Raw genomic sequence first — 26,514 nt, 5'->3', positions numbered from 1 at the left:
TCTGTATACAACTGATCCACTTATTCAGTTTTAGGTAACCAGGTCTCTTGGATGACAGCCCTTTAAAGGAATTTTCTTCCTTTTCACTCATGTCCACACCCTTCTTTTTACTGCCCACCACTGAAACTTATTAATTAAAATGAATCTAAGCAGGACATAGATATACAAATGCTTATAAAATACCTTATGCTATGGATGGAAAAAGTGATTACATCTTCATAATCTTTTCTCTTTTACAGCTCTTCTTCTAGGCTAATAGTGGTAAAGGAACAGATCACCTCTTTGGTAAATTAGAATAGCCAAAAATGGGATCCAGACACTTAAGAAATCATCATTATCATTTCAGCACACAACATATATCTATTCAGTAGATAGTTTCTAAGCACCTACTGGGCAGTTCAGATACTATACTAAGTACCAAGAATAACAGCAAATGAGGCCCACCCAACCTGTGATGACATTGAATATTTCCAGTGTGAAATACTAACACACATATATACAAAGTCCACATGGAGCCCTGTCCTACTGCATTTCCACCAAGTTTAGTTCCTGTAGGTTCATCTCTATATGCCTCTTCTGTCCCTTCCCTAAGAAGCAACCTTGATAGTGAAAACTTTGGGAGAAAACCTTCACTCCCCCTGTGGCTGAAAGATTAAATAGTGTATATACAATAACCAACAAAACTCAGCAAATCCCCCAGTTTTGCCCTTTTGAAGAAAAATCACTTTCTCCTAAAGAAAGAGAAATTTTAAGTTATATTCATTAAAAATAGCCGGCTGACAGTTTGTATTTTTGAGAAAGTTCGTCTGTTTAATACACTGTCCAATTTAAAGGAAGTGGTCCCTTATTAGAGATATGATTTATTCTTAGATAAATCACTGATTTATGGCTCACTGGGGTATATATTTAATACTGTCAAAAAATGAAAGGACACCCCAAACTATCTGCAGTGCCACAGCTACTCGTTCTAAAAAGGATCTGAGGCAGCTAAGACCCCTGGGTGTTAAATGTAATCTTTGCCTGGGATAAAAGCATGGAGAATTGCTGATCTTTATAAAAAGATCTGTCTCTACCCACTGCCTTCCTCCTCTCTCTTCTACCACAGTGCAGTTCATCGTTAAAAAGCTCAGAATTGAAAATTAAGGGGGGAAAATAGGTTTATGTTTGTGTCATTTAAAAAAAAAATCTGCAGCCAGACAGGACTTCTTTTTAATGCTTGCTAGAGGAAAGTTCATCACTAAAACAAATATAGCTTCTTGATGGTAATGGATAAATTTGACTACAGAAAAAATGGAAAACCTATAGAAAAACAGGAAATATGTTTCCCCAATCTTACTGTTATCATCAATTGAATGAAATGTAGTATTGGCTGCCAAAAGTAACTACATAAAAAACTCATGTAACACCAATTCCCGATTCTCAGAGTCAGAACTTAGGCCTTTATTTTCACTCTGAGATCTCATCTACTTTTATCTGTATGGATTGTACACTGATGACTTCTAGATCTATAGCTTCTAACATAACCTCTCCCCTTCACAGAACACCCCATTTTAAGATCCTCTTAATACATCCTCCTTGGATACTCAACTGCCACACAAAATTCAGTGGGACCAAAACACAGCCTTACCCTTTCCCTTCATTTTCTTTCAAACAATTTCCTTCCAACTCTACCATTTTGCTCATGAACTCATCTGATCTCCCAGTTGAGAAAATTTGAAAATATCTTTCACTTCAGTCTCTTCACTCAGCCCCTATGACCAATATGTCATGAAATCACAACATTCCCTACCCGAAATGCTCCTCAGATGTATCCTTACTCTCTATTCCCACCGCCAGTGGCCTAGCTAAACTTGTACCACCTCAGGCCTCCATAAATTTAGTTAAAAATAAGTATAATGTATTTTGGAATATAACAATTAATTAATTGACAGGATGATCTAATCCAGATACTCCCCTTCTCCAATCCTGCTCCAGGCCCAAACCAGTATATCTAAATATTATAAAAGAATCATCCCTCCTTCAGAGGCTAGGTAGAGTCATATTTATTTTAACTGAGTTCTATCTTCCTTTAAAGATGATCCAATTATGTCTATTGCAAACTTCCTCTCTGTTACTACACTGGTGCCAGACATAACACAATGATCCTATTTTACAATGTATAATGATTGCAATTTTTCATAGGCCCTAGAATAAAAGGTCAGACAAAGACTGGCTTCCATCTTCTAGGCTCTGGAAGAAAATCACAGACCTATAATTTTCAGAGGAAGGGGTCCTGCCACTTCAAGTGTTTTTTAGTCTCCCCACATTTTCTCTCCTCATGAATTTGGAGCATTGTCTTCTGCTTTTACGGGACCTTGACATAATACCTGCTTTGTGACATGATGATGTGATATATTCTGAGTCACCCCAGAGATAAAATAACTTATTTTCCTGAAAGATATCCCCTTACTTCTAACTTAAATCCCTCTGATGGACAACTTGCATGAACATCCTCTACCATAGGTAGGAAATAAATTCTGCTTTGGAGAAACTTCATGGGTTCCTGGACCTGTGCCAAAAGTCTCTGCTGTGCAGTCCTAGAATTTCAATAGTATTCTCTGTTGAGAGACCTAAGCTAATTAGAAGAAGCCTAAGCTCAAAGGAGGTTAATTTTTTATGTCATCTGCTGAGAGTTATGGAGAATATAGTCTTAAAAATTGAAATAGCTTTCCATTTTTTGTCAGTGTTTTATACAAACTGGAAAAAATAAAGACATGTTATAGTTATTGAACTCAGCAGCTTATAATTTCATTTCAGACAAAAACTCTAATATATATATATTTGGAATAACTGGCTTGATAAATAAATTTAAGTTTATAAGTATGGAAATTTTATAAAAACCACAAGTTTTGGGCATACAAAACTTGTAATATAAAACCATTCATAAATTAGCAATTTGACTTCAGTGCTATAAAATAGTATGGTATGTGTGGGAAATATCAGAAAGGGAGACAGAACATAAAGACTCCTAACTCTGGGAAACAAACTAGGGGTGGTGGAAGGGGAGGAGGGCGGGGGCTGGGGGTGAATGGGTGACGGGCACTGAGGGGGACACTTGACGGGATGAGCACTGGGTGTTATTCTGTATGTTGGTAAATTGAACACCAATAAAAAATTAATTTATTAAAAAAAATAGGGGATCCCTGGGTGGCTCAGCAGTTTGGCACCTGCCTTCGGCCCAGGGTATGATCCTGGAGTCCTGGGATAGAGTCCCACATCGGGCTCCCTGCATGGAGTCTGCTTCTCCTCTGCCTGTTTTTCTGCCTCTCTCTCTGTGTCTCTCGTGAATAAATAAATAAAATCTTTTTAAAAAGAAAAAAAAATAGTATAGTAATAGTTGTTAATTATCTTATATTTCCAATTGAAACAAATAATTTTCAATCTTTTGGCTTTTGGCTATAGAAGTTCTGGAAAATGTTTCTCTCCAAAGAAAAGATATCTTGGGTTAGAGACTTTAGCTCTTCACTGTGTAGAACAATCATCACTGGAGACACAAGGTAGTGGTTGGAATACATATTATGCATAAATACCATTAGTCAAAGTCAGAATCAAGGTTTAAGCAAGCTGATTTTGCTCTTCCCCCTACCCTCCCAATATGACACAAAAACCATGCTTGCTCTTCACTATCTTCAACAGAAATTAACTCTACAAACATACTGTGCTTTCAATAATTTTGATGAAAATTCCCAGAACATGGTTGCACAGTATAAGGCATTTCCCTGGAAAAATCCTCTTCACTTATGTTTCTGCTTGGGGAGAGCTTGGCTGAGGAAGAAACCTTAACCTCTCTTCTCTCTTGTCCCCCAACATCTCAGGGTCTGGTGCTGGTTGCCCTTGTCTCCTTCCTCCAGGATTTCTCTATTCCCATCTCATTAATGCACTCACCTTATGCAGAACCACATAACCCTGCCCTAGCTCCTCTGCTGCTGAACCTGCATCCTCTACTGTTAAGGGCATTTAACTTACAAAGGGCTCAGCTATTACCAGGAAACACCCTAACCATGAGGCAGGGAGATTAGAAATAATTTTAAATATTGTTTTTCTCCTTATAAATCTTCCTTTATAATATCTGTCATATGCTGCAAGTGGACAAAGGGTCAGCTTAAATGATTTCACCTTTCCACAGGTGGCCATACCTGTGCAGGTGGCATCATGGTTGCCTTTTTTACCTGGATTACATGCTGGGCAGAGAGCAGCAAACAGTGGTTTGCTGTGTTAGGTAAAAATGACTGTGTTAGGGTAAAGGAGTGAAGTAAATGGCAGACTGAGAAAAAGGACTACATTCAGTCTTTTAAAATACTTAAAAGTGGCAGATAAAAGGAAAAGGACCTCGTCCCATGATAGTTCTGATAAGAAATGTAGAAAAGCCATGATATTAGAGGTGAAAAGCAAGGTGACATGACTTGGAGAGCACAGGTTGTCCCTCATTGAGACTAGCAGGACCCTAGGCTGGCTGATAGTCCCCAGAGAGGCATGAAAGGAAGCCCTGCAGCCCACCCATACTTCACTTGGGTGCCTGGTATGGGGAACTCTGGACATAGGTAAGCTCTAAGAGCCTCTCTTCAGGTCACTCTTTTTTTTTTTTTTTGAGTAGGCTTCATGCCCAGAGTGGAGCCCAATCTGAGATTTGAACTCATGACCTTAAGATCAAGACCTGAACTGAGATCAATTGTCAGTTGCTTAACCAACCTACCCAGGTACCCCTCAGGTCACTCTTTTACCACAGCTTTCCCACATTTGTCTCAGAAGTAGCTTTTAGGGATCCCTGGGTGGCGCAGTGGTTTGGCGCCTGCCTTTGGCCCAGGGCGCGATCCTGGAGACCCGGGATCGAATCCCACGTCGGGCTCCCGGTGCATGGAGCCTGCTTCTCCCTCTGCCTGTGTCTCTGCCTCTCTCTCTCTCTCTCTCACTGTGTGCCTATCATAAATAAAATTAAAAAAAAAAAAGTAGCTTTTAGATGAGAAGTCAAAAGATTAAAAAAAAATCAGGGAACTAAAACAGCTGGGAATTTTACAACATCTAGCCATCTATGCTGCTGATTTAGTTCTTCTTTGGCTTTTGGAGATGGATAACCCAGTTATAGCCTCCTTAATTAATATTCGGCTGATGTAAGACCCTCTGTTGATGTTATATGGGAGACAAAGGTAAATCATTCATTTTCAGGAATTATTTCATAACAGGTACAATTATTCCCACCTATTCTGTCTGATTTCTGACCTATTATCTTTATTTTAACCACAATGCATTATTTATGGGGATCCTTTTTTGAATCTAATGCTTTCTTGAAAAAAATTTCAGGTAAACAAATCAATTAAAACCAAATAAACATATAACAAACGTATACAAAGAGAATCAAGACATGGTCCATGCCTTAGGGAACTTGTACTGGATTGAAAGATTTAGGCATATTCAAGGCAGACTGATGAGGCAAATAAAGTTGCATGGTATACTGAGGGAAGGCTTCATCGAAGAGGGAATATTTAAGAATGGACATTGATAAGAAAGAACAGAAGAGTATACCAGGCAGAGGGGACAACATGTATAATGCTTCTGAGCTGGATAAGAGTGTGGCTAGTTTGAGGAACTGAGAGCAGACAGGTGCTGCTGGAGCCCAGAGACCAGAAGGAGATGGCAGGAGGTAAAGCTGCCCAGGCAATGACTGAGGGGAACTTCTAGGGAGCTTCTAGGGGAGCTTAAGGATAGGTGCAGTGATCACTTATAGGATAGAGTGGGAAATAGGCCACATTCTTTACCTCAGCAGCAGCACCCTCATCTCCTTCATATGCACTGTACCAGGCTCTTCTATTATTGTAGAAAAGACTTTTGTGGGATCAATTACGGGTTAACTGGCTAATGGTCAAATACTTTGATCATTTCCTGGCTACTGATCAAATGCACCGCTAACTGATTAGTTTGGCTCTGATGGCAATCAACTGCAATGCCAATCTTCTTATAAACTCATCCATTCCCTCATTTATGTATCCACTCAAAACATAACAAACAGAATCATTATTATATCCTTAGTCATGTCATCTGCATTTAAAACTCGTTTCCTTGTGGTTGTTCTTATTGTTATATAGCCATCTATCCAGACATGGTATAGATAGCAGAAAGGGAAGGAACCCCTACTGGACCTACCTCATCAGAAGTGGCAATTTGAGGGTCATAGAGCAAACAGCATAGAATGGAGAGAAGCATCTGAGCCAGGAGAGCCAGAGGAAGAGGTCATTATTCTGGTATTAAAAAAATATATATATCTGAAATTAGAATCATCTACTCTTGAGACTAACATTAATACATAATTATGTGTTTATTTCAAAAATCGTTTGCCAAGCAAAACTCTTCTCTACTGAAAGACTGCACTGTATTTGAATTTCAAATCAAACAAGGGAACATCCATTTAAAAAGTGTTCTTCTATACTTTCATATTCCCCAAAAAGGTAAAATAATATGACAGTCAACAGGAAAAGCTTTAAGAAAATTCTTATCCTAGTTCAAAGATTTTCAAAACAAATGAGATATAAATGCGAGACTATTGAAATTGATTCAAGTAACTCTAATCACGGAATTTTCTCTGTGTGAAATAAAAACAACAAAAAGACAAACCATAAAAGCTTTCTTGAAAAAAAAAAAAACAACTGTAGCTTTTTGATTGATTAAAAACAACTGCAGCCAGAGTTTCACTACTGTCTGGAATATAGAAAGTTAGCGTGTGTGTCACTTCCACCCTACCAGGTCAAATAAGCCAGGTAAACCATAAAATCATAGCTTTTCTTTAACCCAGCAGAGAGCTGAGGTTTTAGGGGGAAAAAAAAAGCCAGAAATCCAAATGAAAATGGCCCCAGCCAAGAGAAACAGGAGAACTGGCTCAGCTGTGGCTGAGCATGGAAGAGAGAGACCCCAGGAACCAGCCAAGAGGGTAAAAAGAATGCAAGGGTAAGAAGTATGAAGGAGCATACAAGTACAGAAACCCTAGGAACTATAAATATGAGTGGAACACACTTACTCCACAGACCTCCACTGGGTCTGACAAGAAACCATGAGGAACAGGGCAGGAGACGGGCAGGATTTGGACTTCATCAAAATTTCATTCCCTTACCAGGGTTTTTTGAAGAACAGAGGTTTTGAAATTTTGACAAAGTCCAATTTATCCTTTTTAATGATAGTCCTGACTTTGAATTAGAAATATCAGTACAAACTCATATTTTCTCTTTTTTTTTAAAGATGTATTTATTTATTTGACAGGGGGAGGGGCAGAGAGGGAGAAAGAATCTTAAGCAGACTCTATCCTGAGATGGAGCCTGATGTTGGGCTCAATCTCATGATCCTGAGATTACGACCTGAGCTGAAACTAAGAGTGGGTCACTTAACTGTGCCATCCAGGCATCCCTCATATTTTCTCTTTAAAAAAATTTCACATTCCTGTGCACCAAAAAGACCTAGAAATAATAACCAAGCCAGAAGCAATAGCATCCATCACATCAAATCATGTCTCTAAATACTTCAGGGCTTCTTGGAGAAATGACAGATTCATATACTGGGCAGAAAATGTAAAAGATGTAAAACTACTTTCATACTGAAAATAATGAAGTTATCAAATACTAAAAAAGTTTTATCTAAAGGATTCAGGAGCCAACTTGAATAAGCTCCTACTAAACAAATATGAGAAAATATATGAATCAGTAAGGATACAACAGCAATAAATTTGGAATACATATTTTGTGTTCATAATAATGATTAGTTCATAACAACAATAAAAGAAACATTGGTGGGGCACCTGGGTGGGTCAGTTGGTTAAGCATCTGACTCTTGTTTTCAGCTCAGGTGATAATCTCAGAGTCTTGAAATTGAGCCCCACATAGGGCTCTGTGCTCAGTGCATAGTCGGCTTGAGATCCTCTCTCTCTTCCTCTGCCCCTCCCCCTGCTCCCACGTTCTAAAATAAATGAATAAATCTATAACTAAGAAAGAAGCACTGGTCATCATTGCTGCATGCTTAGAAATCACTGAATATTTTTAAACCAATCAATAAAGGGAAAGAATCAAGCACCTTTGCTATCCTTCCTTCATGAACCGTACCTTAAGAACCCTGGTAATTGTTGAGAGAAAGCTTCTCTGTAACTGGATGTATTCTAGCTAATTAGGTAAGAAGTAAAAACAATATTGCCCTTTGGAATGCCTTATGAATGAATGGTTCTAGAAAATAATCATCAGTGAGTGACAATATCTCCAAAAGGGAGAAAATCAGACAATATATACCTCCTGTTAGAGTATCCAACACATACTATGAAGTAATCTCACAAAATAATCCATTTTATCGTTTAATATCATAATTATCATAAATATTTTAGGTAGGATAATGCTGTTATGGTATGCTTATAAAAAAGAAACCCTATAATTTATATGGACACTTTTATAGATGAAATGATAAGATACCTTGGATTTGCATGAAAATAATTTAGGAGGATGAAGAGAATTAGGAAGCGTATAGGTGAAGTGACATTGTCCATGAGTTATCATTACTGAAGCTAGGTGATGGATATGTTGGCCTTAATTAAACTATTCTTTTTTTGGGACGCCTGGGTGGCTCAGTGGTTGAGCGTCTGCTTTCAGCTCAGAGTGTGATCCTGGAGTACTGGGATGGAGTCCCACATCAGGCTCCCCTCAAGGAGCCTGCTTCTCCCTCTGCCTATGTCTCTGTCTCTCTGTGTCTCTCATGAATAAATAAAATCTTTTAAAAAATGAACTATTCTATTTTTGTATGTATTAGAAATAATTTAAAAATTTAACCATGCACTATAAAAAATTAAAAACCATATGAGGATTGATAGCTGAGAAATAATTTGATAAAACTCATTATTCATAATTTGTTTAAAACAAACTTTGACATAATAGAAGTGATGAATTCTTCATCAACATTATTAGAAAAATGCATTTATATACTTACATACATAGTCAACCTAAAAGCAAACCTTATTCTATTTTTTAAAGATTTTATTCATTTATTTGAGAGAGCACATGAGAGAGCATAAAGAGTGGAGAGGGAGAAGCATACTTCCTGCTGAGCAGAGAGCCCAATGTGGGGCTCAATCCCAGGACCCTGAGATCATGACCTGAGCTAAAGGCAGATGCTTAGCTGGCTGAGCCACTCAGGCACCCCAGCAAATCTTATTCTTAATGAAGAAACACTTAAATATGTCTCTAGTTAAAGGAACAAGACAAGAATGTCCTTTATCACCACTATTATTTAATAGTGTTCTGAAAGTATTAGGCAATATAGTAAGTGAAAAAATTAAATATAAAAAATAAAAAAGGATCTGTAGCAAAACTATTACAAATAATAAGAAAATTGAGTGAGGTAGTTGGGCAGAAAGTTAGCATCCAGAAATCAAAAGCTACTCCCATTTAGGAAATCCTGACATTAAAGTGACCCATTATATAACTACATTTAAAAAGAAAAAATACCTGGGAATAAACATACATAGGAATAAAATAGAAAAATGTGCAGATCAAAACAAAAATATTAAATGCTGTTGAGAACACAAATGGATCTAAACAGGCCTTGGTTAGAAAGATTCAAAAATTATAATATCACTTCTTCCAAAGTTAACCTTGAATGCAGTAAAATACATTAAAGAGAAGATTAAAATGCCAATAAGTTTTTTCTGGGAATATACATACTGTCTCTAAAGTTCATATGAGTAAATAACAGACCCCCCCCAAGATCTGAAGAAATGTTACCATCACCAAATATTCAAATATATAATTAAAACAATTAAAACATAATGCTGCATCTAGAAAGAGACTCAAATATACATAGAAACATAGTATTTGATAAACATAACATTCCCAACTAGTGAGAGAAAAATTATTCAATAAATGGTGTTAGAGCATTAGGGAACCCCTATGAAAAATTATGTTTCTTGTGAAAGTAAAAACTGATTCAACCCATATGGAGTATGATTTGATAAAACTGATTAACAATAAATTATGATTAATAATACAAATGAAGTGACCCAGCAATTCTAATTCAGGAGATTTATTTTCCAAATATTCTGCAAATATGCATTCACCAAATATGACATGCACTAGGTAATTATTGAAATGCATTTTTTGTAAATAGCAAAAATTTGGCAATAATCCAGATATTCATCAATAAGGATCTAGCTAAATAAAGTATACCATATACAATGGAATATTATGTAGCCACTAAAAAGAAGTATGGCAGCTCTCTATATATGTATATATGCCTGTGTAGTATCCCCAACTGCAATGACACACAATAAACTAGTGGTAGAGGTTGCTTCTAAGGTAGGAAGTTGGGTGTCTCAGGGTCAGGATTAAGAAGGAGATTTAATCTTCCTAGAACACCCTCTTAAAGCCATAGAATTTGTATTTATATGCATTCTGTATCTATTACAAGATATCGAGTATAACAATTTTAAAAATACATTGGGAAAAAAAGAACACAATGTGATGTATCCCCCACCAAGGTATGCGCATGCACACACACATGCACACACACACAAGGATATTTTTAGTAACCAATGCTCATAATTACAACAGAATATCCTAGGATATCCCACGGTGACTGCTTAATTATCTAAGAAAGATGGTCATGAGTGGACGGTTCATTAAATATATTTTTAAATAAATTTTTTACCAACATGTAATATACATATATAGTACAAAAAGCCCAAGTGTAAGCTTAATGAATTTTTACAAAGTGAATATGCCTGAGTCATTAGCACCCAGATCAAAGAAGAGAATATTACCAACACCCTAAAAACCTCCTCATATTCCCTTACAATTACTAGCCATCAACCTGGTGTCTAACATTATGAAGTAATTTTGATTGTTTTGAACTACATATAAATAAAATCTTATAGTGTGGAGGGGTTTCGTTTTTATTTTTGTTTTTGTTTTATTAGTATCTAGTTTCTTTTGCTCATATTGTACTATCATTCTTATGCAGTGGTCCATTGTGTGACTGTACCATTCACCCATGTTGATGTACATTGAGATTGTCTCTAGCTTTTGACTGTAATAATAAATAGTACTGCTCTGAAATGTTCTTGTACATCTCTGGTTGAACACACATGCACATTTCTGCTGGGGTTATACCTAGAAGTGAAAGTTGCTGGGTCCTAGGATAGGTGAGAATTTTAGTAGATATTGCTAAACAGTTTTCCGGAATGGCTGTATCATATCCTCACTCTCATTGTGTGTGATCGATCTCCCATTGTTTAGCCATCCAGATGGGCAACTAAAATTATCACATTGTAGTTTTAATTTGCATTGCTTTGAGGGCTAATGAAGTGGAGTACTTGCTCAGTGAAGTGCTTGTTCAGGGTTTTTGCCCATTCTTCTATTGGGTTGTCTGAGTTTTTTTTTTTTTTTTTCATTTGCAGGAGTTTTATAGTCTGCGTATGAGACCTTTCTGAAATATGTGTAGTGCAAATATCTTCTCCAATGCAACAGCCTGCTTTTTTACTCTTTTGATTAGTATCTTTTTATAGACAGTTATCTTTCAATGAATTGAAATGCTCTGAAAAATGACAATCATGTAATTACATGCATGAGAACTATCCTGAAAAATGAATTGCTCAGTAAAACATTAATTTGCATAAATATGGTTTACATGACTTTCTATGTATATGTGTGTAGATTTGTTTTTATTGCTATTATCTCCATAAGAGAAACCAAAAAGCTCTTTATAAGCTAGACATTAAAAAAGGAAAAAAAGCAACTCAAATCCATTATTTATTTATCTAAACCACTTTATTGGGGTATGACTGACATACAAAAAGCTGTGTATATTTATTCAACTTGATAAGTTTAGAGATAAGTATATATCCATGAAAGTATCACCACAATCTATGCCATAAACATATCTATCACCTCTAAAAGTTTTCACTTGCCCTCTTTATACCTCTTTTTTATTATTTGTGTGTGAGTGTGCATATGTATGCATGGGTGATAGGAATACTTAACATGAGAGCAACTTCTTAGCACATTCTTAAGTATTCAATGAAGTGTTATTAACTATAGTCTCTTCTGTTGTACAACAGATCTCTTGTTCTATTGGTTCACAAACTCCTTGGGAGCTTCCTAGGTATAATCTGAAACCAGCCCTCATTTGTGAAGGGCAAGGAGAGACCAAAGAAAGAGGCAGGCCACTCCAGATTGTTAGGTTTCAGGTTAATAAGCAAGGGAATTTACTTACAAGGCTTGTCTTGGGTACCTGCAAGATGAGTAGATTTCTGCACCAGAATCTTAAAAGTTTACATACAGAGGTCTTTTATGGGTTTGTTCAATACACAGGAGGTTTTAACAGGATTCAGTCACAAATTCAGTCCAGATTGCCTCAACATCACATTTCTAACTGAAGACTATATCCTTATAGCAGCTTCTAGGGACAGGGAAGATAAGGGGAACACATATTCTATGGACAGGGTAGGGGGTAGGGAGCCTCCAATTACAGAGTCCAGTTTATGGATCAACTGGAGATCATATCTTCTTTTTTTTTTTTTTTTTTTTTTGATCATATCTTCTTGATGACCAAAGACTTACTCATTTTGTATAACTGAAACTTAGTAACCTTGACTAATACCTTCTGTTTTCCCTCAGACCTATTTATTGACTACCTATTTGCCAGGCACGAATAAAGTCTCTGTTGTTGTGGAGATTATATTCTTGCTGGGAGAAGCATGAAGTGTGTTCATAAATAATTAGACACAAAAATATTAGATGATGAAAGACACTGTCAAGAGAATAAGAAGATAAGCCACACACTGGGAGAAAATATTTGCAAAAGATATATCTGATAAAGGACTATTAACTAAAATACACAAAGAACCCTTACAGATTAACAATAAAATGAAAGCCTAATAAAAAAATTGGGAAAAGATTTGATCAGAGACCTCATCAAAGAAGACCATCTGTATTTGGCAAATACAGATGGCAAATAAACATATGAAGAGATGTCCAACACTATGTGTTATTAGAGAATTGCAAATTAAAACAATAAGATACTACTATACAGATTTTAGAAAAGCAAAAATCCAAAACACTGACAATACCAAATGATGGTGAGGATGTGGAGCAACAGGAGCTCTCATTCATTGCTAGTAGGAATGCGAAATGGTCTTCCACTTTGTAAGACAGCTGGGTAGGTTCTTACAAATCTGAAATATGCTTACCATACAATCCAGAAATCATGCTCTTTGCTATTTACCCAGATGAATTGAAAATGTGTGCCCCTCTAAAAACCTGCACATGAATGTTTACAGCAGCTTTATTGATAATTGCCAGAATCTGGACGAAACCAAAATATCCTTTAGCAAGTGAATGCATAAATAAGTTGTGGTACATCCAGACACTGAAAATTATTCAGTACTAAAAAGAAACAAGCCACAAAAAGATATATAGGAAGTTTAAATGCATTTTATTAAGTGAAAGAAGCCAATCTAAAAAGGCTATATACTGTATGATTCCAACTATATGACATTCTAGAAAAGGCAAAACCGTGGAGACAATAAAAAAGCTATCAGTGGTTGCCAGAAGTTTGGAGAGAGTGGGATGAATAGGTGGAGCATAGAGGATTTTTAGGGCAGTTAAACTGCTCTTTATGATACTATAATAATGGTGGATATATGATATTATACATTTGAAAAAACTCATAAAGTGAACTGTAAACTACGAACTTTATTTGATAATGATGTATCAATATTGGTTCATTGATTATAACAAATGTATTGCTTTGGTGTGGGATGTTGATGGTGGAGGAGGCAATATGTGTGTGTCTAATGATATATGGGAAACTTCTACATTCTGTTCAGTTTTGCTGCAAACCTAAAATAGCTCTAAAAATTAAATTCTATATTAAAAATAGTAAGTGATGACATATAAAGAGATAATCAGGGTGATAAGATAGAGTGTGATAATGCAATGGGCAAGCTACTTGAGACAGCCTGAAGTGTTGCTGCACAAACCTTGAGTCAGGAACAAACTTTCAGTCAGAGAACAGAAGACTTGAGTGTCTGGAACATGATGAGAGAAGTAGAGAAAGCATAGAAAATGAGACAGAGGAGGTGGCAGGCGACAGCTTATATAAAGCCTTATGTGCCAGGATAAAAGGCACTAATTTTGAGTCATCTTGAAGATGGAAAGTAAGGGAGAGGCGAAAGATTGTATGGACGCTTGACTTTTCCAGTAGCCTTTGCTTCTATATCCTTTGTAAGCACAGTTTCTTGGGAAACCCCAGACTGTTCCCAACATAGCTTATTGTTCTGTCTAAAAAAAGTCTTCAAAAGCTGGAATTCTGCTCCTTTCATTTCAGGAATCCTGGACCCTTTGTTCAAATTCTCCCTTTGGTCATCTGCCTACAGTATCTTATCCTTGAAATCGACTTTCAAGAGAAGCTGGAGAAGGGAAGAATTATTAGCACCATTCTTCTGATTATACCTCACTTTTGCATATTTCTTGAGAATTCCTAACAGTTTTGCATTCACTATTTTTTATTGAAATAAGAACTTTGGTATTTATCAACTACCTTTATGCTTATTTAAAACATTTTATCTAGTTGGGTTTTTTTTAATACATGTTCAATGAGAAAATCTGGAAGACACAAAAAATGTGTGAAGAAAGAAATGATAATAATTGGTAAATATCATGAATCAGATATAAGTCATTTTCCATTGTTATTCTTAGCTTATTAAATTGGTTACTTTTGTTACAACATGCTAGGATATTTATTTTGTAAAATTAAGATTATGTTTTATACCCGACTTCATAGGCTGCTTTTCACTTAAAGCATCTTGTATATCATACACTCTCAGGTAATTTTCAGAGTCTCTGAGTGAGTGGTATTTTCACCTTTGTTTCCCTTAAGAAATGGATATTCTGAAAATGTGAAGAGTTTCCTGAGGGTTAAGGAGAGACTACAATTGCAATCTTGGTGTTCCAACTGTGAGTCTAGAACTCCAGCCATTATATCACAGATGACAGTACTACTACAGAAACCCATATATATTGATGATTCTCTACCTTTTTAATATGTAAATCCCATCATGTCATTCCTTTGCCCCTAATACAATAATGGCTACCTATTTCATTCAAAGTGAAAGCTAAAATGCCTATAATTTGGCCCCCAGTGATTTTCTAATTCATCTCTCACATCTCCCCAGCTCCTAATTTACTATGCTACAGGTTCCTTGCTATTCCCCAACGTACCAGGCATGCTGCCAGTGTGGGGTTTTATACTTGCTGTTTCCTTTTTCCAGAATGCTTTTCCTCCATATATCCACATGCCTCTCTCCTTTACTTTCTTTATGTCTGTTCAGACATCACACTGTCAGTGAAGCCCTCCCTGACCATCCCATATAGTGAATCTTTGCCTGAAACCACCTGATACTCCTCACCTCTATTTCCCTACTTTGATTTCTCTTTTGTTTGTATGACCACATGATATGCTACATACTTACTTATTTCTTTCTAATTTCTCTTCCCACCCTACCCCCAATGGCAGGAACTTGTTTTACTTTATTTATTATGTTACAGACATTCGATATATTTTTTTTGTTGGAGGAATGGGTATACACTAGATGACCTGCTCAGTGATTTATATACATTCTATCCCTCTCCCCTCTCTCTGAGTCTATGAGACATGTTATTTCCAAATTCAAACACACATTGATATATGTTGTGACAACAAATTTTATTATCAAAGGTGATGTCAAGTTTAATATTTAAGGACTGAAAATTAAAGATCATCTTTGACTCTGGGTCCAAAAAAAATCCCTTTGACTCTGCCTGCTTGTTTTACCATAAAACATCCACAATGATGGTTATTCTAGCACTGTACATACATATGCTATGTTACCAAATAAATTAAAAAGAAACTCAACATCCTAGTTCAAGCACTCATTGATTATTGTAAAAACATGATGATCTAATTATGTCAACTTCCAGAGAGCCAATCAACAAAGAATTAATTTCTTGACCAAATTCATCATTACTTTCAAAGAAGTTATTATGAGGGTGCTTATGTATAGGTGTTAGTGTAGAAAGTCAGTGAGCACAAGCCTTAAGAATTTTATGTCTATGAGTGAACAAGGACAATGGAGTTTCAGCTATACCAAGTGAACAAAAATGATACGTTAGATAACTCTACATTGTCTAACAAGCATTTACTAGACATCTTTCTGTGCATGGCCCAAGCTTCATTTCCTGAACTCTCCAAACAAATGATTTAGTGGGGAGAAGGTGTGTGCCTAAACTGGTGTATGAGATTAGGTAACAAACAAAATGCATTATCCTCCTTCCATCACAGCCTTAATGTCTGTCTCCAGTCTGACTTGGGTGTCTGGCTCCAGGCTGAATGAAGTCTCTGACTTGAAAAGGATTAAGTACAAACAACAATGTCCTGCTTCTCTCCTAATCTGCTTTAGGACAATAGAGGTGCTAGAAAAGAGTGTCTCATTTGTGCAGATAGCTTAATTTAAATAGCACTTCATGAAGACTCACTTGAGCCAACATCAGGACTTTTTTGGTTTTCTCCCATCCTGTGACTAGGACCGCCCCTTATCACAGTCATCAAGACATGATATGTGCTCACCATCCAGGTGAATTTACACAAAATTGATTAACATTTCACTTGCATGTTATTGAACTTGATGTATGAGTTTTAAATCATACAGCTCATGGCACTTAGTCAACAAAACACTAAAATGTCTCTTTTTTATAATGATTTGGATGATGTGGCTGAAGTTTCCTAAATTATTGAGACTATAAACCAATTTATTAAATTTAGTGAAAAAGTTTCCATATTAAGTAAGATGACTCTTTTTCTATGCAAAACCTTCTTATGAAAGGTTAAATGACTTTTTCATCATTCTTTCAATGTCTAAGATAAATGGTCTTGGGTTGTCAGCCAGATGATATTTAACTCAGCACTCTACCAAAATTAAAAGCAGCCTATGAGAAGAGGAAGAAAGAGATAGAGGAAAGGTGGCTGAACAAAATAAATGGAACATTCATGTTTATATGTATATGTTTCGACTCCCAGCCAGAATGTAAATGATCACAAAATGATTGTGGGTTTTTTGCATTCTTTTCACGCTGCATGACTCAGTTTCCAGAGTGATGGCATTAAACAATGAACTACTGCAAAGGCACAACCTGGAACAGAAATACTGACCTTTGGAAAAACTGTGAAGAGGCAATGGTATATCTTCGGCCATTGCCTACAGTTGTTTCTTCCATTCTAACCTTTCCACTACGCCTTCATACTTATAAGCCCCTTTTTTTCAAAGGTCCAGGATCTCATCTCTCAGAAAAAGAAAATGGTCATGGAATACCTGCTATATCCAGGTACAGTATAAGGCACTAGGTTTTCCTAAGAACAAGGAAGATTGATCTTGCTAGTAAAGGTACACTATATAAGATGTATCATATATAGGATATAGATGTGTGTTTTAAAAGAAACAAACAATCCAATCATGAAATGGGCAAAAGACATGAACAGAAATCTCACAGAGGAAGACATAGACATGGCCAACATGCACATGAGAAAATGCTCTGCATCACTTGCCATCAGGGAAATACAAATCAAAACTACAATGAGACACCACCTCACACCAGTGAGAATGGGGGAAAATTAACAAGGCAGGAAACCACAAATGTTGGAGAGGATGCAGAGAAAAGGGAACCCTCTTACACTGTTGGTGGTAATGTGAACTGGTGCAGCCACTCTGGAAAACTGTGTGGAGGTTCCTCAAAGAGCTAAAAATAGACCTGCCCTATGACCCAGCAATTGCACTGTTGGGGATTTACCCCAAAGATACAGATGCAATGAAACGCCGGGACACCTGCACCCCGATGTTTCTAGCAGCAACGTCCACAATAGCCAAACTGTGGAAGAAGCCTCGGTGTCCATCGAAAGATGAATGGATAAATGGAGATGTGGTTTATGTATACAATGGAATATTCCTCAGCCATTAGAAATGACAAATACCCACCATTTGCTTCAATGTGGATGGAACTGGAGGATATTATGCTGAGTGAAGTAAGTCAATCGGAGAAGGACAAACATTATATGTTCTCATTCATTTGGGGAATATAAATAATAGTGAAAGGGAATATAAGGGAAGGCAGAAGAAATGCCTGGGAAATATCAGAAAGGGAGACAGAACATAAAGACTCCTAACTCTGGGAAATGAACTAGGGGTGGTGGAAGGTGAGGAGGGAGGGGGAGTGGGGGTGAATGGGTGACGGGCACTGAGGGGGGCACTTGACGGGATGAGCGCTGGGTGTTACTCTGTATGTTGGTAAATTGGACACCAATAAAAAATAAATTTATTATAAAAAATAACAAAAAACAATACATTCCCTTAAAAAAAAGAAAAAAAGGAAAATAAAAGCTATTGAAATGCAGAGAAGTTATTGATATGATTATGACAAGTTCATTTTTATTAAAATTTTTTAAAGATTTATTTATTTATTCATTCATTCATTCATTCATTCATTCATTCATTCATAAAGACTCAGAGAGAAAGAGAGAGAGAGGCAGAGACACAGGCAGAGGGAGAAGCAGGCTCCATGCAGGGCTCCAACATGGAACTCGATCCCCAGTTCTCTGGGATCATGGCCTGGACTGAAGGTGGCACTAAACCGCTGAGCCACTGGGGCTGCCCTAAAAGTTTTTTAAACCATCTACAAAGAGTAGTGATTAATCCAATGTTTAGTACCAGATGATTGAAGATATTGAATAGCAGCTGAAGGTATAGAAGATTACACTGAGAACAAAGGGAAGGCATTAAAGGTTTTGGCAACAACAAATGAAAACCAAGCTTTCAGAAGAACTATTTAGGGAAAAATCAAAGATAAAAATATTACACAGGAAGCCAATATTGTCAAAATTGGCATGAAAATAGAAATTCTGAATAGACCTATTTCTATTAAAAATTAATTGTATAATTAAAACTTTCATATATTCTTCTGCTTCTGAACATGATAGACTTATACAGGACATGCTCTCATTCAGTGAAAAAATAGACAAAAAAAAAATTTGTTTCAGAATTTGGACAACAGGTAATACAGGACTTTGATTCCCGAAAGAAAAGACACAAAGTGATCCTTCTGATCAACCTAGAGGCATTTTCTGGACTGTGATGCAGGGAGGGGGAACACAGCAGAGCCTAATAATGACTGTGAGTTGAGAAGACTGAAGTTGAGAATGCCTGAGGCAGTTGGAATGTATGAAGAATACTGGAAAGGAATACAGAAAGAAAGAACTCCAGAAATCACCATTGTGGGTCCCCTTGAATGTTGCTTAATACTAACCTGTCATAGATAGAATGAAATTTTACAAAGTTGGACAAAAAACTACCAGGGAGTTGTAAGAACTCCCAGAGCTCATGTAGGGCTAATATCTGTTCAAGTTCTGACCAGCTAAAGTGAAGAGACTTTGTTGAATTCCCAGTGCATAAAGACTCCAGACAGATCACACTTTGTTACTAGGGGAGAAATTTAGTCTCAGAGTGAAGGATATTTTATAACTACTCCAAAATGCTTTAATAGACTTCAAAAGATCAAAATGAATCACAAATAAATCAATTGCCAGCTTAAATAAAAATCAACCCTCTTTAAAAAAAGATAACAAAATCCAGACCAACAAAATTAATATCCCTAATGTCCAGCATCTAAGAGATACCAGATGTGTGAAGAAGCAAGAAAACATCATCCAAAAGAGGGAGAAAACAATCAATAAGCAGACCTTGAAATAATAGGGAAAAATACTTTACTACAGTTATTATAAATATAAATATTATAAATACAATCAAAGACTTAAAGGGGGAAAGCATAATGAGAAATGGAAGATGTTTAAAAAGTGTCAAATGGAACTTCTGGAGCTGAAAAACAGTATCTGAATTTAAAATTAAATACAATTAATAGCTGATTAGAAAATATAGAAGAAAAGGTCAGTGAACCTGAAGACACAGAAATAGAAACTACCCAAATTGAAGTAGGAAGAAATAAGACTAAAAAAAAAAAAAGTAAATCAAGACTCTGATCTGTAAGAATATAGAAGAGTTGAATAGCACTATCAATAAATTGACCTAATTGACATTTGTAGAACATTCTATGCACCAACATCAGAATATACATTATTTTAAGGAGCACGTGGACAAAAGACCCCAAATAGCCAAAGCAATTCTAAAAAAGAAAAAACCAGAGGCATCACAATATCAGATTTCAAGCTATATTACAAAGCTGTAGTCATCAAAATAGTATGGTACTGGCAGTAAAACAGACACACAGATCAATGGAACAGAACAGAGAACCCAGAAATGGACCCACAACTAACCTTAATGGCCAACTAATCTTTTTTTTTTTTTTGCCAACTAATCTTTGACAAAGCAGGAAAGGATATCCAACAGAAACTAAACAGTCTCTTCAACAAATGGTTTTGGGAAAACTGGACAGCAACATGATGAAGAATGAAACTGGACCACTTTCTTATACTATACATAAAAATAAATTTAAAAGGGGAACACTCTTGCACTGTTGGTGGGAATGTGAACTGGTACAGCCACTCTGGAAAACTGTGTGGAGGTTCCTCAAAGAGTTAAAAATAGAACTACCCTATGACCCAGCAATTGCACTGCTGGGGATTTACCCCAATGATACAGGTACAGTGAAATGCTGGGACACCTGCACCCCGATGTTTGTAACAGCAATGTCCACAATAGCCAAACTGTGGAAGGAGCCTCGGTGTCCATCGAAAAATGAATGGATAAAGAAGATGTGGTGTATGTATACAATGGAATATTACTCAGCCATTAGAAACGACAAATACCCACCATTTGCTTCAACGTGGATAGACCTGGAGGGAATTATGCTGAGTGAAGTAAGTCAATCGGAAAAGGACAATCATTATATGTTCTCATTCATTTGGGGAATATAAAAAATAGTGAAAGGGAATAAAGGGGAAAGTAGAGAAAATGAGTGGGAAATATCAGCGAGGGTGACAGAACATGAGAGACTCCTAACTCTGGGAAATGAACAAGGGGTAGTGGAAAGGGAAGTAGGTGAGGGGTTGGGGTGACTGGGTGATGGGCACTGAGGAAGGCACTTAGCGGGATAAGCACTGGGTGTTATGCTATATGTTGGCAAATCGAGCTCCAATAAAAAAATATCCAAAAAATAAAAAATAAAAAGAACTTTAATGATCAAAAAATTTAAAAAAATAAAAATAAAATAAATAAAATAAATAAAAATGGATGAAAGACCAAAATGTGAGACAGGAAACCATCAAAATCCTAGAGAACACAGACAGAAACCTTTTTGACCTTGGCTGTAGCAATATCCTACTAGACATGTCACCACAGGCAAGGGAAATAAAACCAAAAATGAACTATTGGTACTTCATCAAGATAAAAAGCTTCTGCACAGTTAAGGAAACAATCAAAAAAACTAAAAGGTAGCCTACAGCATGGGAGAAGATATTTGCAAATAACATATCTGATAAGTTCTTTACAGATTTTAGGTACTAACACCTTATCAAACTCAACACCCAAAACCAAATAACCCAGTCAAGAAATGGGCAGAAGACATGAATAGATGCTTTTCCAAAAACACCATCCAGATGGCTACAACATCACTCATCATCAGGGGAATACAAATCAAAACCATAATGCGATACCACCTCACACCTGTCAGAATTGCTAAAATTAAGAATAAGAAGTTAATAAATTAACAACACAGAAACAACAGGTGTTGGCAAGGATGTGGGGAAAAAGGGAACCCTCTTGCACTGTTGGTGGGATACAAACTGGTGCAGCCACTCTGAAGGGGCTTGGAAAGTTAAAAATAGAGCTATCCGGGGACCCCTGGGTGGCGCAGCGGTTTGGCGCCTGCCTTTGGCCCAGGGCGCGATCCTGGAGACCCGGGATCGAATCCCACATCAGGCTCCCGGTGCATGGAGCCTGCTTCTCCCTCTGCCTATGTCTCTGCCTCTCTCTCTCTCTGTGTGACTATCATAAATAAATAAAAATTAAAGAAAATTAAAAAAAAAAAAATAGAGCTATCCTATGATCCAGCAATTGCTCTAGGTATTTACCCAAGGATTAAAAAAAAGAAAAAAAAAACAGATTCAAACGGATACATGCACCTTGAGCATTTCAACTATAGCCAAACTATGGAGAGAGAGAGCCCAGATGTCCATGAACTGATGAATGGATAAAGATGTGGTATATATATACACAATGGAATATTACTTAACCATCAAAAAATGAAATCTTGCCATTTGCAATGACATGGATAGAGTTAGAGAGTGTATTATGTTAAGTGAAATAAATCAGAAAAAAACAAATACCATATGATCTCACTCATATGTGGAGTTTAAGAAAGAAAAACAGATGAATATATGGGAAAGGGGAAAAGTTAAAAAAGGAGAGAGGAAAACAAGCTATGAGAGACTCTTAAAGATAGAGAACAAACTGGGGATTGGTAGAGGGATGTAGGTGGGAGATAGGCTAGATATTGAGGTATTGAGGGCACTTTTTATGAGTAGCACACAGTTGTATGTAAGTGATGAATCACTGAATTCTATTCCAAAAACCAATATCACACTATATGTTAACTACCTAAAATTTAAAATTTGATTTAAAATTTAAGTCAAGAGGAAAAAAAGGAAGAACAAAAAAGAACGAACACATGGAAAATTCACCATGACAGACATGTTGGGACATAAAATAAGCCTCAAAAATTTTACAGCATTGAAAACAAACATAATAAGTTTTCTGATTAAAAAAAAGTAATTAAATTGGAAATTGTTAACAAAATTAGTACTTGAATATCCCCAAGTATTATTTTGGAAAATAAATAACTAACTTCTAAAATAGTCCATAGGTCAAAAAATAAATCACAAGGGGAATTTGAAAGTATTTAATATTGGATGATAATAAAAATATAATAAATCCAAATGATGCTTAGAAGAAACATTATTCTTTTAATAATATATGAAATGACAAATATTCCAGCACCAGCTGGGATACTGTAATACAATTATAACACTAACCACTTGGAATTGGTGTCAGACTCCACAGGTTAAAAGCATGTTTCACAAGACTGCTCTTACCTCAGATTCCAACCACATTTCAGGAGTCTTCAGGCCACCCACACTTCCTATCAATTCTACAGATTCCCACAATCTACCTCAGGTTTGATAATTTATTAGAATGACTTATACTCTGGAAAATGCTATATATAATTATAATTTTAAAGGCTACAAATCAGGACCAGCCAAATGAGACACATAAAGCAAGGTTTGGGAGGGTCCTGAATACAGAACTTCCACAATCTCTCCAGGTGGGATCAGGGTAAATCATCATCGCAGCACATTAGTGTTTTTACCAATCAGAAGATTCCACTGAGCTTTGGCATACAGAATTTCTATTGGGGTTTTATTATGCAGGCATAATTGATTGAATATTGACCACACGGTCAATATTTAGCCTCCCTTCTCTCCTTGAATGTTGGGCTAGCTCAAACCCTCAACCCTCTAATTACGTTGCTGGTCTTTCTGAAATGGCTATCCCCCACCCTGAAGGCCTTAGGGGTCTACCAGGAATCATCTCATTAGTATAACCTATGGTATGGTCAGGAGGCTCATGAATAACAAAAATACTCCTATTATTTGGGAAGAACCAAGGATTTAGAGTCTCTCTCCAGGAAACAGGGACAAGATCCAATTAAATTCTATATTATGCAACAGGAAACAACAAAGAAAAAATCAATTAAATAAAAAACCTGAACTCTGAAAAGACTGATAAAAACATCTTTAGCTAGATTGATCACAAAACAAAAAATTTGAAAGACAACATTAAAGTAATGAAAACGATAAGCCATAGATTGGCTAGTGGCCAGCATCACTTAATACCAAAAACTGACAAAGTATTTGCACATTATATGTAATAAAGCATCTGTATCCAGAATATATAGAGAACTCTCACAGTTCAAGAATAAAGAAACAAATAGCCCAATAAAAATGGGCAAAAAGTCTTTAAAAGACTCTTTACCAAGGAAGATATACAATGATCATGAAGCATATAAAAAGATTCAACCTCATTAGTCAGCAGGGAAAGACAAAGTAAAACCACAATGGAGTATCAACACACACTCACTAGGATAGCAAAACTTTAAAGGATCAATAGTACCGAATGTTGATAAAGATAGAAAACAACTAAAACTTTCATACATTGATGGTGGCAATTTAAAATGGCCCAACCATTTTGTGAAAAAGTCTGGCTGTTTCTTATAAGTTAATAAAAACCACAAGGTTTGCAATTCCTATCTACCTAGGGAAGATTCTATACAGTCATGCTCAGAGGCCTAAATCATATAATGAAGCTTGGGGGCCACTTGGGTGGCTCAGTGGCTGAGCATATGCTTTTGGCTCAGGTCATGATCCTGGGGTCCTGGGATGGAGTCCCCTCATCCGGCTCCCTGCAGGGAGCCTGCTTCTCCCTCTACCTATGTCTCTGCCTTTCTCTGTGTGTCTCTCATGAATAAATAAATAAATCTTTGAAAATAAATTAATTCTTAGTTAACATATATGGTAAAATTGGCTTCAGGTATAGATTTTAGTGATTTATCACTTACATACAACACTGAAGGCTCATCACAAGAGCCCTCCTTAATACCCATCACCAATTTAGTCCATCCCCACCCCCACCTTCCTCCATCAACCCTCAGTTTGTTCTCCATGATAGAGCCTCTTATGGTTTGCTTCACTTTTTTTTTCTTTCTCATACGTTCATCTGTTTTGTTTCTTAAATTCCATATGAGTGAAATTTTGATGAAGTCCAATTTTTTAATGTTGTCTTTTATAGTTACAGCATTTTCAGCCCTATGTAAGAAAACTTTTCCATCCCAAGGCAATGAATATTCTCTCCTACGTATTCTTCCATAAGTTTTATGTTTATAATTTTACATTTAAGTATGATCCACTTCAAGTTAATTGTGTCTATGGAGTAAGGTAAATTTGAAGTTAATTTTTTTCACATAGATATCCAATTGCATGTGCAAACCCATTTTTTTTAATTTGTCTTTCAAAATTGCCAACTCTATGAGTTTATTATTTATTTATTATTTATTTTTAAATTTTAACTCTAGTATAATTTACATATGGTGTTATATTACTTTCAGGCATACAATATAACGATTCAACAATTTTATACATTACTCGGTACTTGTCAGAGTAAGTGTACTCTTTATCCCCTTCATCTATTTCACCCATCCCAACTCCATCTCCCCTCTGGTAACCATTTTTTGCTCACTATAGTTAAGTGTCTATTTTTGGTTTGTCTCTATTTTTCCTTTGTTCATTTGTTTTGTTTTTTTATACCACATATGAGTGAAGTCATATAGTATTTATCTTTCTCTTACTGATTTATTTCACTTAGCATTATGCTGTCTAGATACAACCATGTCATTGCAAACAGCATGATTTAATTACTTTTATGGCTGAGTAATATTCCATTGTATATACTACATCTTCTTTATCTTTTCATCTACTGATGGACATTTGGGCTGCTTCCATAACTTGGCTATTATAAATAATGCTGCAATAAATATAGCAGCGCATATATCCTTTAAAATAAGTGTTTTAGTATTCTTTGAGTAAATACTCAGGAGTGTGATTACTGGTTCATATAGTAGTTCTATTTTTTATTTTTTGAGGAACTTCCATACTCTCTCCCATAGAAGCTGTTCCATTCTGCATTTCCACCAACAGTGCAAATAGTTTTTTTCTCCACATCCTTGTCAGGACCTGTAGGTACTTATATTGTTGATTTTAGCCATTGACAGGTGTGAGGAGATATCTCATTGTGTTTTTATTTGCATTTCTCTATTTTTGCAGTATTCTTTTTTTTTTTTTCAGTATTCATGCCAAAAATCCACAACCTGAATGTGATCATGAGGAAAATCAGACAGACCCAAGCTGAGGGATGCTCCACAAAAATAACTGACTACCCCTTTGAAAAAAAAAAAAAATCCCTGTCAAGAAAACAAAGGAAATTTAAGGAACTGTTCCATATAAAAGGAATCTAAGAAGGTATGACAAATACCTAGACCAGAAAAAAAAATCTTTTAAGGGATATTTTCAGACAAAAGGACATTGGGACAACTGATTAAATTTGAATATGGACAATGGATTGTAGAACAGTACTGTGTCAGTGTTAGATTTCCTGATTTTACTAACTATACTATAGTTGTAGAAAAGAATTCTCTTGTTCCAAATAAATACACACCCAAGTACTTAGATATAAAAGGGGGGGGGACATACCATAACAATGGTGAAGTACCATTATTTTATTATTATAATTGATAAAATACCCAGTGTGATTTCAGAACAAAGTTACACCACACTATGGCCTTTAGAGGGGAGTGACATTTCACACCCCACAGG

The 26,514-nt window shown here is 36.2% G+C and overlaps 1 long non-coding RNA gene across 3 annotated transcripts in view; it reads left to right on the top strand.

Moving 5' to 3' along the window:
• LOC144293832 (uncharacterized) overlaps positions 1-26,206 on the top strand; it is a 62,988-nt gene extending 36,782 nt beyond the window's left edge. The window contains exons 3-4 of one of the 3 annotated variants that reach the window (XR_013361150.1): positions 14,380-14,702; positions 25,987-26,206. This is a non-coding gene — a long non-coding RNA (uncharacterized LOC144293832). Of the gene's footprint in view, positions 1-14,379; positions 15,953-25,986 lie in introns of those variants that run through there. The other 2 variants (XR_013361149.1, XR_013361148.1) reach the window with 2 other exon arrangements.
• The last annotated feature ends 308 nt before the right edge of the window (positions 26,207-26,514 follow it).

The sequence above is a fragment of the Canis aureus genome, chromosome 22 (genome assembly GCF_053574225.1).
Source record: "Canis aureus isolate CA01 chromosome 22, VMU_Caureus_v.1.0, whole genome shotgun sequence".
Taxonomy (NCBI): domain Eukaryota; kingdom Metazoa; phylum Chordata; class Mammalia; order Carnivora; family Canidae; genus Canis; species Canis aureus.
Note: the sequence above shows the minus strand (reverse complement) of the source record. Positions and strands in the feature narration are given on the sequence as shown.